Genomic DNA, 17,104 nt, shown 5'->3' on the forward strand with positions numbered 1-17,104 from the left:
GCTGAGGGCCTACCTGACCTGGGAAACTATAGTAGGAAGCTTTTCCTTCAGGGAGATGTACCCTGGAGACATGCCCGCAGATGGAAGCGAGGTTTGTCCTCAGGAACCGAGGAAGACTCTCTGCAGCTACATGCAGCTATTTAAGGTTAAAATCAAATTAATTAAGATGAAATAAACTTGGAAATTTAGTTCTTCAGTCACAACTGGGCACCTTTCAGGGGCTCAATTGCCACATGTGGTGAGTGGCCAGAGGCCTGTGGGATGACAACATGCCCAGTGCAGTGGAAGATCCTACTGCTCACACAAGGTCCAGGTGTGCTGGGGGCTGCCCCATGCCTTACATAATGCTCAGCACCTCTGGGCTTCCTGCTAGGAGGTGTCACTGGTGAGTGGTGTTGCATCACATTCGATAGCCGAACAACCAAAAGCTATCAAGATAGAGCCAGCTGTCTATTTAGTTAGTGCAGGAACCACCAGAGACAAGCACTGTTAGGTGGACAAATCCACAGCTGAGATGCATCAGTTTCCTTCAGGGTCCCAAGGGAGGAGCAACTGAGCACACAGCTGCCCCATACAAGAGGGCTGAGCCAATGCCCAGTCTGTGATGAGGTCAGAGCCCTTGCAATCTATTTGTATCCTCCTAACATTGTCTCTGAACTCCATTGCACTGGGCACTAAGCCTTCAACACATGAGCCGGGGGATTAGAATTCCAACTCCACTATCCCGTGTGAGCTCTGCTGAAAATCTTAGGTGCTCTGGGCCTCAGTTGCTTCATTTTCAACATAGACATATTACATGCCTCATGAGGCTATTGTTAGGGAAATGGACACAGAAAGCATATACCTGAGGGGGTCTGCCCAGAACCCCTCAGGTGCAGCTGGTTGTGGTCCCTGAGTGACTATTACTGGCATCTGATCTCCGTTTGCCATGGTCCTTTAACTTCCGAGTAGAGAGTGCCCCCATGGAATATCAGACTCTACCTGGGGTGGCCTGTCCTTTGGGCAGTGACTCCATCTGTCATGGGACCATATGATCTGAGCCCAGGATGTACCATTTTTCTCAGGCCATCTTGGTCCATTCAGCTCACCTTGGAAAAATATCTAATACCTCTTGCCAAATGAGAAACAGCCCCAGAGACATCGCAGGTAACCATGGCAACTGTCTTCTAAACTGGATTATTGTTACTTTATCAGAAAGTCCTCTCTTCCTTCAGCTTTCCAATGCCCTAAAGTTGGATGAATTTTTAAATGTGGGTTTATTGTATCTTGGAACAAAATCTTTTCTGTGTGTGCAGAGACCTGTCCTCAAATCAGGATGAAAGCTGACAGGAGACTAGGGTATTTTTCAAAGCCAACCTTTCTCTGCCACAACCCATAACTGCTGCTGCTGTCTACTCAGCACCACACTTTCTGTACCAAAGGGGTAACATCATGCTTTCCACTGGCCACTCACTGGCTGACAGGAACAGTTGTGGACCACCTACAGTTCTGGAATGAATCAAGGTGGAGGATGTAATAACAACAGCAAATACAAGCAGGGTCATCCCTACCCTTTTCCTGTGGCTTACCTGGTATCATCTCCTAGACTCCTTTGGGCTTTTGCACCCACTGGTCCAGGAGGATCAGGAGGCTGTGGGCTCCTGCCACAAAGACCTGACACACTGGCTCTGCAGCTGATGGATGGCTCAGGACACTGAGCAGAGATGAATGCATGAGTGGTGAAGCCATTCTTGGCTGTTTTACCAGTGGATGGTAGGTTCCAGGGTTGCCAAATATGACTGAGCTAACGATACTAAGCTTAGGGCCCATGGCCCAGCTTGTGTCTTACAAGTGCTCTGTGACTGAGCGAACACGTCAACTCTACTAATTAATTCCTTGCTGTGTCTCTTGCAAGTTTTAGATGACAGAATGATTATTGGAGTTCATTATAAGCTACAAAGTGCTCCTAAGTGCATGGGAGTGTTGTGAGGGTCATGCTGGTTGATAATAAGAAGGCCACTAGTGGCTTGCCTGGTCCACCAGCTAAACAGCCTGTAGCAGCGGCCTGCCTCAGGTCAACTCCTTCAGGTCAGCCCTGCCACGAAACTGAAATAATGAGCAGGCTTCACTCTTTTTTTTTTTTTTTTTTTTTTTTTTTTTTGTGCCTTCTGCACATGAAAAGGCCATCACCAGAAACCAGCATCTTCATCTCAGCTTTTCCATTTCTGTAGTTTATGTTAACCAACCTCTGACAGCAGAACAGAGTAAATGAAGACAATCACTAGTTTACACGCAGGCTAGTTGAATCTCACAGTAGTTTTATATATTGACTAAGGACCACAGCTACTAAGAAGCAAATCTAGGTTTCCAACTGATATTTGTGAGACTTTGCAGCCCTTATTCTTACCCTCTACATATGACCCAGTCCTCATGCCCCTGTCAAATTAGGTTTAATGTCTCAGAGAACTGAGACTTTGGTGAGATAGGACTGTTGAGAATGAATGAAAGGCAGTGGGAGATAACCCACTTGCCTGACTGTGGTAGCTGGAGAAGGATCCGCTGAAGATGTGGTATGTGCCACACAGGAGAGGCTGGCAGGACAGGGGGCATCATGTTGGGGATTCTGGCAGACACATGAACTAACAGAGGCATAGTGAGGCAAACAGGGCAACAACTATGGCTAGTCAGTGTCCCAGCATGTGCCCAGCATGATGTGCCTCAAGCCTGTGTGTCATTCTGAGCTCAGTCAATGACAGTGGCATGTTCCAGAGGCTCTGACCAAATTTGTTGTCTTTCTTGACACTTCTTTCTCATATGTCTTATACTCATCAGCAAACCCACTCAACTCTAGTTCCAAGCTATGGCTGGAAACTGGTCTTTCTCACCAACCCTGTGCCTCGAGACTGAGACTTGCTCCAGCTATGACTTTGCCCTTGGAAAGCCACAAGAGACTCTGAACTTGTCCTTGATCTGCAGGTTACTTATTTTTTCATAGCAAATAGAGGGTGACTTTTTAAAAGTCAGAGGATGGGGAGATGGCTCAATGGGTACAGAGGGTTGCTGCATTAGCATGGTGACCTGAGTTCAATCCCAGGAACATATGTAAAGGTAAAACGAGAGAACTGGTCTTGCAGAAATTGTCCTTTTACCTCCATATGCATGCACATACACCTGTGATGGGAGATGTCATTCTGTAAACAAGTTTCTCTTATTGATTAATGAATAAAGCACTGCTGGCCAACAGGAAAACAAGATAGGTGGGACTAGGAGACAAGGAGGTTTCAGGGAGAAGTAAGGAGATTCAACATGGTGGATGGAGAGAATAGAACGCCAGGCCCTCTCTCCGGTAAGATGAGACCACGTGGAAATACTTAGATTAATAGAAATGGGTTAATATTTAAGGTAGAGCTAGCTGATAAGAAACTAGTAACTGGCCAACAGCATTATATCTAATACAATGTCTCTCTGTGTCATTTGGGACTGGCATGGCTGTGGGACCAGACTGGCAGGGAAAATCTACTCGTAACACACCTGCATACACACACATACACATGCACACACACATAATAATAAAGTGTGTCAGGCTGTGTCAATTCTATGCCAAGCACTTCATTGTGTATGAATTTGTCATGAGGACAAATGCAAAAACAAGGCTGGTAACCAACATTTTCAAAAACAAATTTGTTCAGCATGAAAGACACCCTGCACACCAATTATCTGCAGTTTTCTTAGCATACTTTATTCCTTTCCACCGTCACACCCTTGGATGGTCATGTTTGTTGGAATCTATTTTAATTCCTGAGACAGGGATTCATCCTGATTCCCATGCTGCCCCCAAACTCATGACAGTCTTCTGTCTCAGCCCACCAAAGCTGAGTCACATGTGAGCCACCATGCCTGACTGCACCCCTGGGATTTAGCCAAGCTCCTCTCTTTGACTGGAACTCTGCCTCCCAGTTCTTATTCTCTCTTCAATGCCAGTTTCTCCTACACCTCTTTCTCAGAGCCCCTATCCCTGAGCTCTACCTTCCTGGAACCAAGGCTGTATACTTCTTGGATCACTCCCAGCTCCTTGCTGGGTGTGTAGCACAGAGGGGTTCCTCACACTTGGGGGTCTGGAGCTCCCTGCTCCAACCATACTCAAGTTAGGACCTTGATAGATGCTGTTTTAATTGGATTATAGTAGCGGAATCCAGGAGCAGCAGTTTCCCTCTGAACTGCTCTCCCAATCAGATGTCTAACTGCTTCCCCATGATAGAAATTAATTGACTCAAGGGCCATTTTCCTAAAGAAAAGAAACCAATTTAGGATTTTAAAAAGAATTGCAGCTCTGTTAAGTCCCATTTGGGGGAAACAGGGGCCTCAAACCAACAGACTCTCAGCACGCAGGCAGAGGCGGCACCATTTCTTCTGATAAATGATGCATTTGCTGTCTTAAGGACACGTACAAAGTGCCCTCCCACCAGCTGAGGATCCTTCAAATGCCTGAACACCCCACCACACCACACTGGGGGTTGAGGGTGGCAGGCTCTGAGCCTGCTAACTCTGCTCCAAGTTCCACTAGCCTGTACTACTTTCAGGTAGGCATTTGCCAACCTGTGCTAAACTCTCCCAACAGGTTTCCAACACTGCCTATCAAACTTCATGTATTTCTATCCTGTGCTATCATGTGGGCCACTGTGCCAGCAAGTGATTCTTTTAGACTTCCCTACCCTATCACCCTTCATGGAAACTGACAGATTTTCAGGAATACATGTTTGGACATGCTCTTAACTTCTTTTTCCAACTTGAAAAATTCTTATTGTCACTTCACAATCCATCTTTGGGTTCTATCTTTGTGAACTCTACCTTCTTAAAATTCAGGCTCACACCTGAATTGCAATCTCTCTCTCTCTCTCTCTCTCTCTCTCTCTCTCTCTCTCTCTCTCATATATATTTTTTTATTTTATTTTAACGATAGAACGTATCTCTTAACATTTAAAAGCTCTTTTTTTATCTTTTGAAATTAAAATCCAATTGCTTAATTTTCCCCTTTTCTTTCCTCCCCCAAACCCCTCTTATGTTTACCCCTTCCCATTCTATCTCAAATTCATGGCCTCCTTTTCTTTATACATATTATATATACATATATATCTCCCATCAAAATGCAGAGAACAGGTGACTGGGTGGTGCCCAGCCCCAACTACTGATACACCTAAGGCTCCAGGAATATCAGAGGGGCGTAAAGATTCTTAAATACAGTGGTAAAATCCAGGGAACAGGAGGTCTGCCCTGAGACTGTGTCTCTTAGAAATGTCAGGGAAGCTACACCATGATGTCTCAACAACATGACCTGAACAAGGATGACAACAGACATGCTAACCTGGAAGATGGAAATCTAACTGGGCCCCAATTCTAGACAAATAACTACAGGCAGCTGAGGAATGCTGAGAGAGAGAGAGAATTTTCCCTCAGGGAGGAGTCCCCCAAAGTCCCCCAATCGGTTAAAAAAATAACTTTTTGTCAGCCCTGAAATTATACACACAGGTAGCATTATATGGAGTGAATATGGTGCATTTATACATTTAGTAATGTTTTTTGTTTTTGTTTGTTTTGAAATTCTTGTTGCTGTGCCCAGGTTTGCTTTGTGCTATCTCAATTCTCTACCATGAACCCTTCAGAGCCTTGGCAGTGTCTGAGGAATGGTTCTGGTGCCAGCTGGTAAGGGGGCAGAGGGAAGGAGTGACTCGCCCCTGCATCTTAAATGTGGACAGAACTTGCTATAGCCTGTCAGTCTTCAATACCCTTACCTGAAAGGAGATAGGACAGAGTTCAGAGCAAGCAGCTCTCTTCTCAAGAGCCTGGAGAGTAATCCAGGAAACTGGATGCCATGTTGAAACTCTGGAGAAGGCAATTTCTCAGGGCTTGCTTTTAAGAGAAGGTCAGATGCCATGGCAATATAGAAGCTCCTGATGGTGGGTATGAGCCTGGTACAAACGATGACTTTGTACCTAGCAGCTCTTCAAGGGCAGTACCACCTAGTTGTTTTGTATCCTCAACATTGCTCAACACAGAGCAGATCACGAGGGATAATGCATTAGATGCTTGACCGCTGCCTATAGTTGGCACAGGGTGCAGAGACAGCTAGCCGGAAGGTTGGAGAATTCTATGCTTGAAGAAAGAAAGGGTGACCAGCACTCTCTCTCTCTCTCTCTCTCTCTCTCTCTCTCTCTCTCTCTCTCTCTCTCTCTTCCTCCCTCTCCTTTCCTCCCTCCCTCTCTCTCTTTCTATCTTTCCCTCTCTTACACACACACACACACACACAGAGAGAGAGAGAGAGAGAGAGAGAGCTCGACACACTTTGAGTGTAGTCTTCTTTACCCCCTCTACTATCCAGCAATTAAGAATCCTCTATTCTACTTAGATTGGGCCACTTTCACCACGTCATTTAGGCCCATCTATACATTCACAGCAAATCTGAGGTTCTTTTGTAAGGGTAAAAAGGCAACTTTTATGTCTCCAAGAAGCCCAGACCTTGACTCAGTGAATTTCATTTGACACTTGGCTTTCCCCAGATCCAGCCTGAAGTAGTGAGCCCTGCCCATGGGAGGGTTTCAGCATTTGTCTTTAAGAAGTGGCAACACTTACTCGGCAGGGATTATCTCTGGGGGAGGTGTTTTCCAGGGAGCTTTGCTTAATTCTTTATTCTTTAAAGTGTCTTCGGAACATTAGCAATACAATCATTTATCAACCAGAAAACACAACAACTAATGCTGTCTTTTCATGTGAGAATAGATCCCCATGAAAATACTACCGAATAGAATGGAGGCTGTGATTGGGGAATTGGTAAAGAGGAAGGAAAATGGCCACAATTCTGGACAGCTGGTGTTGGAGAATTAGGGGCACCTGCTTGTATTCTCAGGATGTTCTCCAGGATGGAAGGCAGGATGGACTCAGGCACTATGGGACATGTGGTTGTCACAGAAGGGTGGACTTCAATTGTTAAAATCTCCCAGTGCTATGGGAGATGCATAGACATTGCCTTGAAGGAGAGCAGGGAGCCATCAGGTATCATGAACAGTGGTGTATGAGGGCCAGGCTGTGATGGACTTCTTAGAAGGTGGCTGTCATAGTCAGAAAGAGAAGGGGTGGGGGACTGAGCTGCAGTGGCAGGGGGCTGGGGGAGAAAGACAGCTATGAGAGGCAGTGCTGTTGGTACAACGGTCTGAGCTCGAGAGATTGGACCGAAAGTCAGAGGCGAAAGGGGCTGTGAGCAGAGCGTGGCATGCTCAGAGTCCCGTGAGTGGATCTCTCTCTCTCTCTTGTTTCAGGCATGTTCCCATTATTTTCCCCAAACTTCCAGGACAGCTTTATTGCTGTGCCTGTAGGCTCACCTCTGGCTCTCTCCTAACCAATTGCCAGCCACAAACACCTTGACAAAGCAGTCCTGTTCTCACCAGTCAGTGCACAAGTTTTCTGGATCATGTGAGTCCAAGTGAGGTTGGAAAACCTGCATTCTTACAAGCCCCCCAGGTAGGACCCAGCCCACTAGTCCTTGGAGCAGACCTTGGATAGTCATGAGCATGTCCTACACAATGATTTAGCCATGTCTCACAGCCCAGTTGATGGAGTCCAAGGTGGATCACAGCCCCCCAGGTTGTCAGGATCTCACTCATACTCACTTCTCCGCTCTCACCCAACTTGTTTAAAAGTTCACTGTCTCCTTTCTCCATCCACATAGAACACACTTTCTTCATTTGTGAGCTGTTGTGCAAGCTTCATGGCCTCCTCATGGCCTTCTTGCTGTTTGTGATCACAATTCTCTATCACTGTGGATGTCTTCTTATCCACACCTAAGACATGCTTCACCCTTGTGGTATATGGTCCTTCTATCTTTACATACACTCTGGCTTTCCATCAGATTCTTGTGGGCACTCAATACATTTTCCCTGAATAGGTCTGCATTCAGTATTTAAGCAGTGTGAGTGCAAATCTCAGGCCAACAATCAAGAAGTTCAGAGGCTCCCACAGAGCCGCTTGATCCTCTGTGATTATTGATGTCCTACTCAGGATAACTGGAACCAGCCTTGAAGTCCATCAACACATGACCAGATAAAGAAAATGTGACACATATGCACAGGGGAATTTTATTCAGCCATAAATAAACATGAAGTCATAACATTAGCAGAGAAATGGATAGAAATGGAGAATATTATAATTCAAGTAACCCAGGTTCAGAAATACAAATATTTTCCTGTCATACACAGATTCTGATTTTATATGTATATACATGTGTGGTGGGTTGGGTATGGGTCATAAAACTGGAAAGGGGACATGAGTGGGAAGAAAAAGAGGTAGTAAGGGAGGTGAACAAGGAAATAAAAGAGGAAGTAGAATTCATGTCACAGAAAGTAAAATGTTAGGTGTACTAATCAGCGCTCTCTAGAGAAACAGACCTGGCAAAATGAATATATATTAAGTAATTTACTAAACTGGCTTACATGATATGGACTTGGGGGTCCAACAATGACTATCTTTATGCTACAGAAACTGAGAACCTAGTAGCTTGTCTGTCCCCAAGACTGGATGCCTCAGCAGTCCCAGGGAGCCCATGGTCTTTAGTTCAAGTAGGAAGCCCCAAGAAACTGGGGTCTGGCAGCAGCAGTGGCAGCAATAAAGTAGCTGCATTATCTAATAAGGGATAAAGGCAAACAGGCAAAAAGCAACCTCTTTCCTTTAGGCCTCCTTACATCGGGTCACAGTGAGAAGATGTCATCTGCACTGGGGGAGGGTCTTTCCCATTCATTTAATCCTTACCACCCTAGACTCTCCCAGAAACACATCTGTTAGTTGATAACTGATACAGTCAAGTTGACAACCAAGAGAAAGGACAACCAAAAGGACCAGCAGGGGTAGCGTGGGAGGACAGGAAAAGGGAGTAGGAAAGGAAGTCCAGTAAAAACAGAGCACTATTAAACACCTTAATGAAATCCAACTTTGTATGCTAATTTAAAAAGGCTCTGGGATGCTCACTGAGCCAATCTCATACCCTCAAGAGTACCTTTTTCTTTTTCTCTCCCTTTCCCTCACCTCCCTTCTTCCTTTCCTTCCCTCTTTCTTTCTCCTCTTACTTTGTGTGTGTGTGTGTGTGTCTGTCTGTATGTACACATGCTCACACCACATGTCTGAATGTTCTCATAGGTGCATGTGCGAGTCTATGCATACAGAGCCCAGAAGTTGCTGTTGAGTACATTCTTCTTTTGTTTTGTACCTGGTGCTTTGAGACAGGGTCTCTCCTTGAACCTGAAGATTGCTGGTTTCACTTGCTTAGCTGGCCAGTAAGCTGCAGGAATGCCCTTCTCTCTACCTCCTCAGTGCTGAGGTGACAGTTGTGTGCCACAGTGCCCAGCTTTCGTTTGGGTGATAGGGACCTGACCTCAGGTTCTCATGGCTGCTAGGGAAGTACCTCTCTCTTTGAGCCATGCCCTAGCCTACACCTAAGGATTCTAGTGATAAAACACTAGCTAAATCATGGCATTTTGCCCTCACAGTTGCTTTCACTTAGGGACGAGTTTCCAAGTCCTGTCATTTGCTAGGATACCATTCCAGATGCAGGTGACCTCTCCCAGGTCTGGGAATGGCATGAGAACAGAGGGACCATTAATGGGAGGCTGATGAAGAGAATATGGCTGCTAACCACACTGGATTTGTCTTTTAAATTAATCATAAACACAGGCTTAAGGTGTTTATGTCTAGATAGTGATCTAAGAAGGGATCCATGGCAGATGGGAAAATGGCCTTGTTGGAAACAGCAAAACTGGATTTGACAACTGGATTATTCAGAGAATGAATTTTCTTTATTTCTTTTCTTTTCTTTTTTCTTTTTTTTTTTTTGAGGGATTTCAATTATATTTTTTGTAATCTCATGGTGGGTGGGTGGATGGATGGATGGATGGATGGAAGGAAGAAAGGAAGAAAGAGTCTGCCTGCATTCCAGTGTATTTCAACCTGTGTAATGCTTACCCAAGTTGTTAGCCCATTTATCTCAATGGCTCTGAGCTTCATCCTGTTTGTGGCCCTTTAGTCCTGGGAACAGGATTCTCCAGAGTTCTCTTGACACCATGTGTAGGAATGTTACATGTGTTCCCCAGAATGCCTTTGTAAACTATTGGTGGGAGAAAGTGGAGACTTCCAAGGGGCATACAAATCTCACATTTGGGGGTTTATAATAAGGAGATCAGTGCCAAGAGTCACGGTAAAGGGGACAGAAAACTCACTGAAGCAGTATCTAAAATAGATGCTTGGTTCAGAATGTCATCCAGTTTGGAGAACAACAGCCAGAATTCCACAGATGACAAATAGGTCATGTGTTCCCAGCAGCATCCCAGACATGTATTGAGACCACTGGATTGCCACATCAAAGGAGTAACAAATAAACTGAAGCAGATCAGATTTTAAGCGATTAAAGCCAGGTTCAAGTTATCACATTAGTGGCCATATTGAAGGGTTAACAAGCAAACAGAAACAAAGCAGATTTTAAACAATTAAAGACCATTTTCATATTGCTACAATAATGAAACAGAGGAAAAAGTCACATAACTGGATCACCAAGTGTGAAAGTGTATACAATGAAATTTAATACCCATTTATGATTAAAAAACAAATAGGAAAACCAACTGTTGATAAGGACCTCCTTCCTGTGAAGGCATTGTGCAAGTATTATTCTTAGTGAAGAATATTTGCCTTTCCTGGAGTTATGAAGGGTTTGCTGAGAGCAGTTTTGTTCTGCATTGTGTTAAAGGTCCTGACCTATATGATACGGCCATCTCAATGTTTAGATCAGAGGAAAAACATTGAAATGTCATTTTCACTAATAGAGTAAGTATACAAATATAAACTCAAGAAACTCTATAGGGAAATAATAGAGTAAATATTCAAACTTGCCAGGGCACTGAACCCAAGACAACTGAAGTCAGTTATGTTTTATTCAGAAGCAACAAACAAGAAGGTAAGTTCACATATACCCTTTACAGTATCATAAACAATCAAATACTTAGAAATAAATGTAACAGAAAGTTATTAGGAAAACCATAAGACTGTCCAGAGACAATTTAAAGAAGCCATAAGCAAACAAAGAGCTATACCATGTTTATGGACCAGATGATAAAACTTAAGATTTCAGCTCTTCCCAAATTAATCTGCAAATTTAAACTAACACTGGCAGAAAACTGAATGTAGAGATTCATCATTCTAAAATTTACACGAAGTGAAAAGGCTTGAGAACACCCACAGCAGTCATTTTCAGATGCTGGTTCTCTAAAGCTGCAGTGATTGGCAGCACAGGATTAATACACAGATGAGAAGTTAGTCTGAAGGAGTTATCTATAGGGTGTGTGTGTGTGTCTGTGTGTGTGTGTGTGTGTGTGTGTGTGTGTGAATGTATCTGCATGTTTGTGCATGCATGTAGGAGTGTGTATGTACATGTGTAAAAGTGCTTCATGAAAAAATACTGCTCAGAAGTGGAGAGGAGGTCTTCTCATTAACCAATGACAGCTTATGTCCACATAGAGAAATGAATGTTGATCTTTGCCTTACCTCATACCATAAAAACAAACTACCAGATGAGTTAAGTCTTTAAATACAAAGGGTCTAATGATAGTGTCTAGGAGGCAGTAAAGGGGACTGGAACTAAACTAGAAAAAAAGCGATGGGCCACCTGAACTGCTAAGTGCAGAACTTTAGCGGATGATATCACCAAGAGAGTAGAGGATAATGGCAAGACAGAATGTGGAAAGACTGTCAACACACACAGCTGACAAAAGAGTAGGGCAGAACAAATATGCTTAGGACATCTAGAAATAAGGAAGAGAAAAACATCACACAAAATGAGGCAAAACACAAGAATGGAATGCAAATGGCCAATATGCTACAACAATTATTCTCAAAAATCATTGGCAATAGGGGACACACGTAAAACCACAATGAGATCTGTGAGTCTGCCTAAAATGAAAACATTTTCAGTGCTGACAAGGAGATGGGAACGGCTCTCTTCTTGCTGCTTGTGGGATTACATTTGATACATCCACTTGGAAAATAACTTTACCCAATGTTAGAATGATGTATGCCTTTCCCCAAGCATTCCACTCCAATGTATAATCAGCAGAAACACCCAGCTATAAAAGACACCCATGGGGCTGTCCATAGCAATGCTACAGTCATAGACCAAAATCGGGAAAGTCACAAATGTTCTAATGTCCACCAGGAGAAAGTGGATTAATGAGTGGCGGTCTATACACAGACTGAAATGCTCAAGTGCAATGAAAGCCAGCAAGCAAGACACACGAAAGTACATACCCAGCATGCCTGTCTATATTAAATTCAAGGTACGAAAAGCTAACCTATGGTGTAGTTAAGATAATGGTCACCACTGGGAAAGGCTGGCTGGCTGAGTTTTGAGGCCAACAATGTTATACTTATTGATCTCAGCAAAGCTTATGTGGATGTGGTCATTGTGAGAAATTATATCAAAGTGTCCACCTGAAATTTGTGCATTTTTTGCAAACATATTTTGAATTTTAATAAAGCAGTGTTTTGTTGTTGCTTTTGAGGCAGTGTCTCATATAGCCTGGAACTACCAAACCTGGAACTCTGTGTAACCAAGGCTGACCTTGAACTCCTGGTTCTCTTACCTGTACTTCCCTCAAAAATAAAAGAGTCAGGGGTGATGGCTCAGTGCATAAAACATTTGCAGTGAAAACATCAGGACCTGAACCTAGACTCCACTCACATAAAAGCTGGACATGAGGCATATACCTGTAACTCCACTGCTCGGGGAGGGAAGTGGGAACTGGAGGATCTTGAAGGCTTCATGGTCAGCTGTTCTAGTTGAAATTTTAAGTTCTAGGGCCAGTGGGAAATCTTGTCTCAAAAAAGAAGGGTGGATAGATAAGGAACTATTGGCTACTGGTTAATGTTGGGGGTGGGAGTCATTGTCTTCATCTGGTGTGTCCCTCATGCTTCAGTGAATAGTTCCACACCCCTGGGAATGTCCCTGGTTAAATTCAGTGGATCACTCTATATTTAATCTATATCTATTTACCTATATATAAGTAATCCTGTGTGTGTGTGTGTGTGTGTGTGTGTGTGTATGTACGTATATAGGACAGAGATGTGTAAGTAGGCGAGGGTATCGACAGGGTCAGGATGAAAATCAGAGAATGTGTGGGGACACTATCCAGAATGCATTATATGCATGTATAAAATTGTTAAAGAATAAATTTAATTTAAAAACTCAAAAAACAAAATTGGAAGGGGAGTTGTAGAGGAAGAAACTTGAAGTCGAGCTCCACATAAACTGTCCTTTGGTGAGTTGATGACAGTTTATTGCCTTGGGAGTTGGACTAGCTTTCTGTTTTCTGTTTCTTTAGCAAGAGTTTCACTGCACCATAGTCACAACACAGCAACTGCTGAAGAGCAGGAAATCAATAGAGGAGTTGAATTTATTGGGTCTGATGCTATGACTTTCCATTGTGAAGGAAGTTTTAGAATTGAAATCCAGGAAGTGAGGCAAACCCACACACATATATATAATTCTGAGTTACTGTTTTTTACCTCTGATCTGCCCTGCCTGCAGTTCTAAACACTGCATCTTTCTATTCCAACACACACACACACACAGAGAGAGAGAGAACATGAATTCTTGTCATGTTCTTGGCCTCAGTTTCCCTTCTTGAACAATGATGGGGTTAGATAAAACAATTTTTATGACACTACCCCTCTCAGCCCCTAGATCTTTGATCTGTGATCCATCAGGCCTCTTTTAAAAGCAAACATGTAGGCTTGAGATAAACATGGGCAAAGTTAAAAGCCCTTGGAACTGTGGATCCAGGAGAATCAGCTTGGTCCCCAGTATGGTCACATAGTTTCAGTTTCATTCTAAATGCAAAGTCAGGATTTTCTCTTGTAGCAGGGTTATGGGATGGGCTGGCTGGAGCTCAGAAACATCTGCTTCCTTATCTCCAGTGCAAATAGCCCTAGGACAGTAACCTTTCTGCCCAGAGTGCCAGCTTTATCCACTCATCTGCACCTCCCTCCCTCCCTCCCTTCCTCCCTCTCTCCCTCTCTTTCTCTCTCCGTCTCTCCCCCTCTTCCTCCCTCCCTCCCTCTGTCCACACTGAGAGCCCAAAGGCTTAAATGAACCCCCAACACTACCAGATACAAGTTCCCATTTAACATTGATGTCAAACCACAGACAATCAGCAGGTGCAATGCCTTTGGCTGTGTGACTGGCCAGGGACTGCACAGCTCTCCTAAAGAGAAGCCCCAAATGGGAATATTATGTGTGTCATCAGAAGCTGCGCCTGAAGTGTCCATTGCTCATGGTTGTCTAACTCAAGCAGCTTCCTCTGGTAGCTTTGAGGGTTCCTCACAATGGCCCCTCCTCCCATGACAATGAGAAGCCAGAGTATGGGAAAGCAAAGCTTTTGCCTTGGGCTGATGGAGACCCCAGCGGGCAGAGGCAGGGATGGTCTGGGTAGCTGCAATCAGCCTTCATGTGTTTCTCATGAGCAGCTGCATTAATGCTGCTCTTGGCTCAGAGCATCACATTACCTGGCTTCCTTTCAGCACAGAGGCTGCTCAGCGAAGGGTATAATTTCCTGACTCTAATGCATGACAAGGTTCACTTAAAGGATAAAATAAAATTACCTTGGGAGGCAGACACTGGGAAGTCATAGATATGACTTGGCCCACAGGGATAGCCAGGGCTGGGCAGACTGGACAGAGCACGAGCCACCCTGCTAATGAGAACCAGTTTCCCTGTGACCTGCATTCTCAGGTGCATTGTGTCAAGGCTTGGTCTGGCCCGAGTAAGGATTAATTTTGATGCTATGGGGGTGACTATCAATTAAACTGGATCTTTCCTGTCTGGAATCTATTACTTTGGGTACATTCATCCCATGCTCAAACACCTGGCTTGTCAGTCCACATTTTTTCTTCCATGAAGATCCCTTGCAAAGGTTGGGTACTCTGCAGTCATGCACATGGACCCACTGAGTAACCCCAAGTCTACTGCATCTCACAAAGCAACACGGGGCCAGGGCAGAGGAGGGCTGGGGCATACTCAGGTCAGGTAGTCATTGACCTTGAACAGTGTTTAAAATTGGAGATACGTTTATGACAGCAATGATGAAGAAATTACCCTAACCCATCTTACATTGTCCCAGTCTGTAAAAGTAAAAGGGACAGAAGTGAGAGGGGTAGGGAAGATGCAGCAAAAAAAGCTCATATCTGGAGGTGTAGAATCCAGCTTTTCTTGTCCCAGGGCAGATTATGTTCTGCACACACACATGGTATAGTGGTAAATCCTCCCAGAGATCCTGTGTGTTTCCTGGCCTCCTCTCTCCCAATCTCTCTTTTGAAGGGTAGTTAAGCAAGCAAAATGTTTGGGAAAATGTGGGTGGGGACTAGATCTCCAGTTCTGGCCTCAAGAGAGGTTCAGCAGACCCTGACTTAGTCATCTCCACATGGCTGCACCAGAGTCAGGGTTGTGTGAGCCCAGCCCCCACTTCCCACCTCCCTCAGTCTGGGGCCACGGTTGGCGCTAACTCTTCAAGCATCTGTCTGTCAGTGTTCTGGGTCAGAATCAGAGGCTCTCATGTTGCAAGAAGGAAGCAGAGCATCTGGCCTCAAGGCTTATGACCTCTCTCCATTTCTGTCTGGGTTTAGGGAATATTGAGTTATGGAATTATCTCCAGCCTGGGAGCAGGGGATTCTTGGGGGCATCTGAACTCACTCTGAAGACTGCAATGGAGAGCCAATGATTATTGGAGTTGAATGGAGACCTCTCCCCATAGTTTCTTGAAGGGTGCCTTACCATGCTGCCATCTCATAGGACCTTGACCTACATATCTGACCTTGTTCTTTTGCAAGAAATGAACTTTGGGTAGGGTCAAGGTCTGTGGTTATTTTAATAGTTATCAAGTTACTGATTTTTAAAATGGGAGGGGACAGGATCTACATCAAAGCAACAACTAGAGATGGGCTATTTGGAAGAAATCTTGACTACAAGATTCTTGAACAAAATTGGCAAAACTGTCTCTCTCCAGATTTCTAAGGGCTTGAGTAAGGAGCTAACAAACAAAGGCATGAAGTCAGGTCTATAGACTAGCAAAGGTTCATTTACCAGAACTTAGAGTCCACACAGCACCAATGTTATGTGCTTGAGCTAGCCAGTCTTTCTCACACATAGGAAGGTGCTGGAGTTGGACTGAGACAGGCTTCAAGGAGGAAATACCAATATTTGAATATTCATGGAGTGAGTTTCATGACGGGTGGGGGGGTTTAAGCACTGAGCATAACAGCTGGACGTGCAGGTTGCAAAGAGACCTAATTTTAGAGTTGTTTTGACATTTTTCCAAGGTTTAGTCACTGGTGCCTGGGATAAGAGGAACCCTTAAATAGAGAGTGCTGCTTTCTAAAATGTGTGTCTGTCTAGTTACTTCTGAGGCACAGAGAAAGTTCTAGCTAGAAAGGGGCAGGAGATGCTGTGGCTGTCTTCCCATAGTCAAAATGAAGAAATCATCTAGAAGTCCAGAAAAATGGACAAACTCTGATAGAGCCAAGCCGTGGGTTAGAAATCAGCAGAGAATTGAGATCTCCTGGCAAGTGCTCTAATGTAGATGGGTTGCCCCAAATCACATGTTGAAGAAAGGAAGCCAAAACAGAAGGAAGGGTGCAAGCAAGGGGATCTTGTTTAGACCAACTTCCAGAAGAGACAGAGCTAGAAATCAGAACAGAAGCGGCTGTGGGGGTAAGGAAAACTGACTGGGAATGGGAGTGCTGATATAATCTTGGAAACATTGTATCTCTTCTGCTTTGCGCCTTTGGGTCAAGTAAAACAGGATGAGTTATTCCATCTTATTTACAGTCCTCTTTTTGGGTTACATCATTAATTCGCCCTAGAACCTCCCTTCTCTGTAGGTCTCCAACCATCCACCTTGTAGGAACTGGGCACGCTTACAACCTTCTCCAAAAGATCTTCCATACTCCGTTCTTGCTTAGTAGTAATTGCCCTGTCCTTGTAGTGTGACCCTATACAGTTCTCTACCCCCTCTTTACTTCACTGGATCCTGAGTACCTTCTGTGC

Source organism: Phodopus roborovskii, unplaced genomic scaffold (genome assembly GCF_943737965.1).
Source record: "Phodopus roborovskii unplaced genomic scaffold, PHOROB, whole genome shotgun sequence".
Classification (NCBI taxonomy): Eukaryota; Metazoa; Chordata; class Mammalia; order Rodentia; family Cricetidae; genus Phodopus; species Phodopus roborovskii.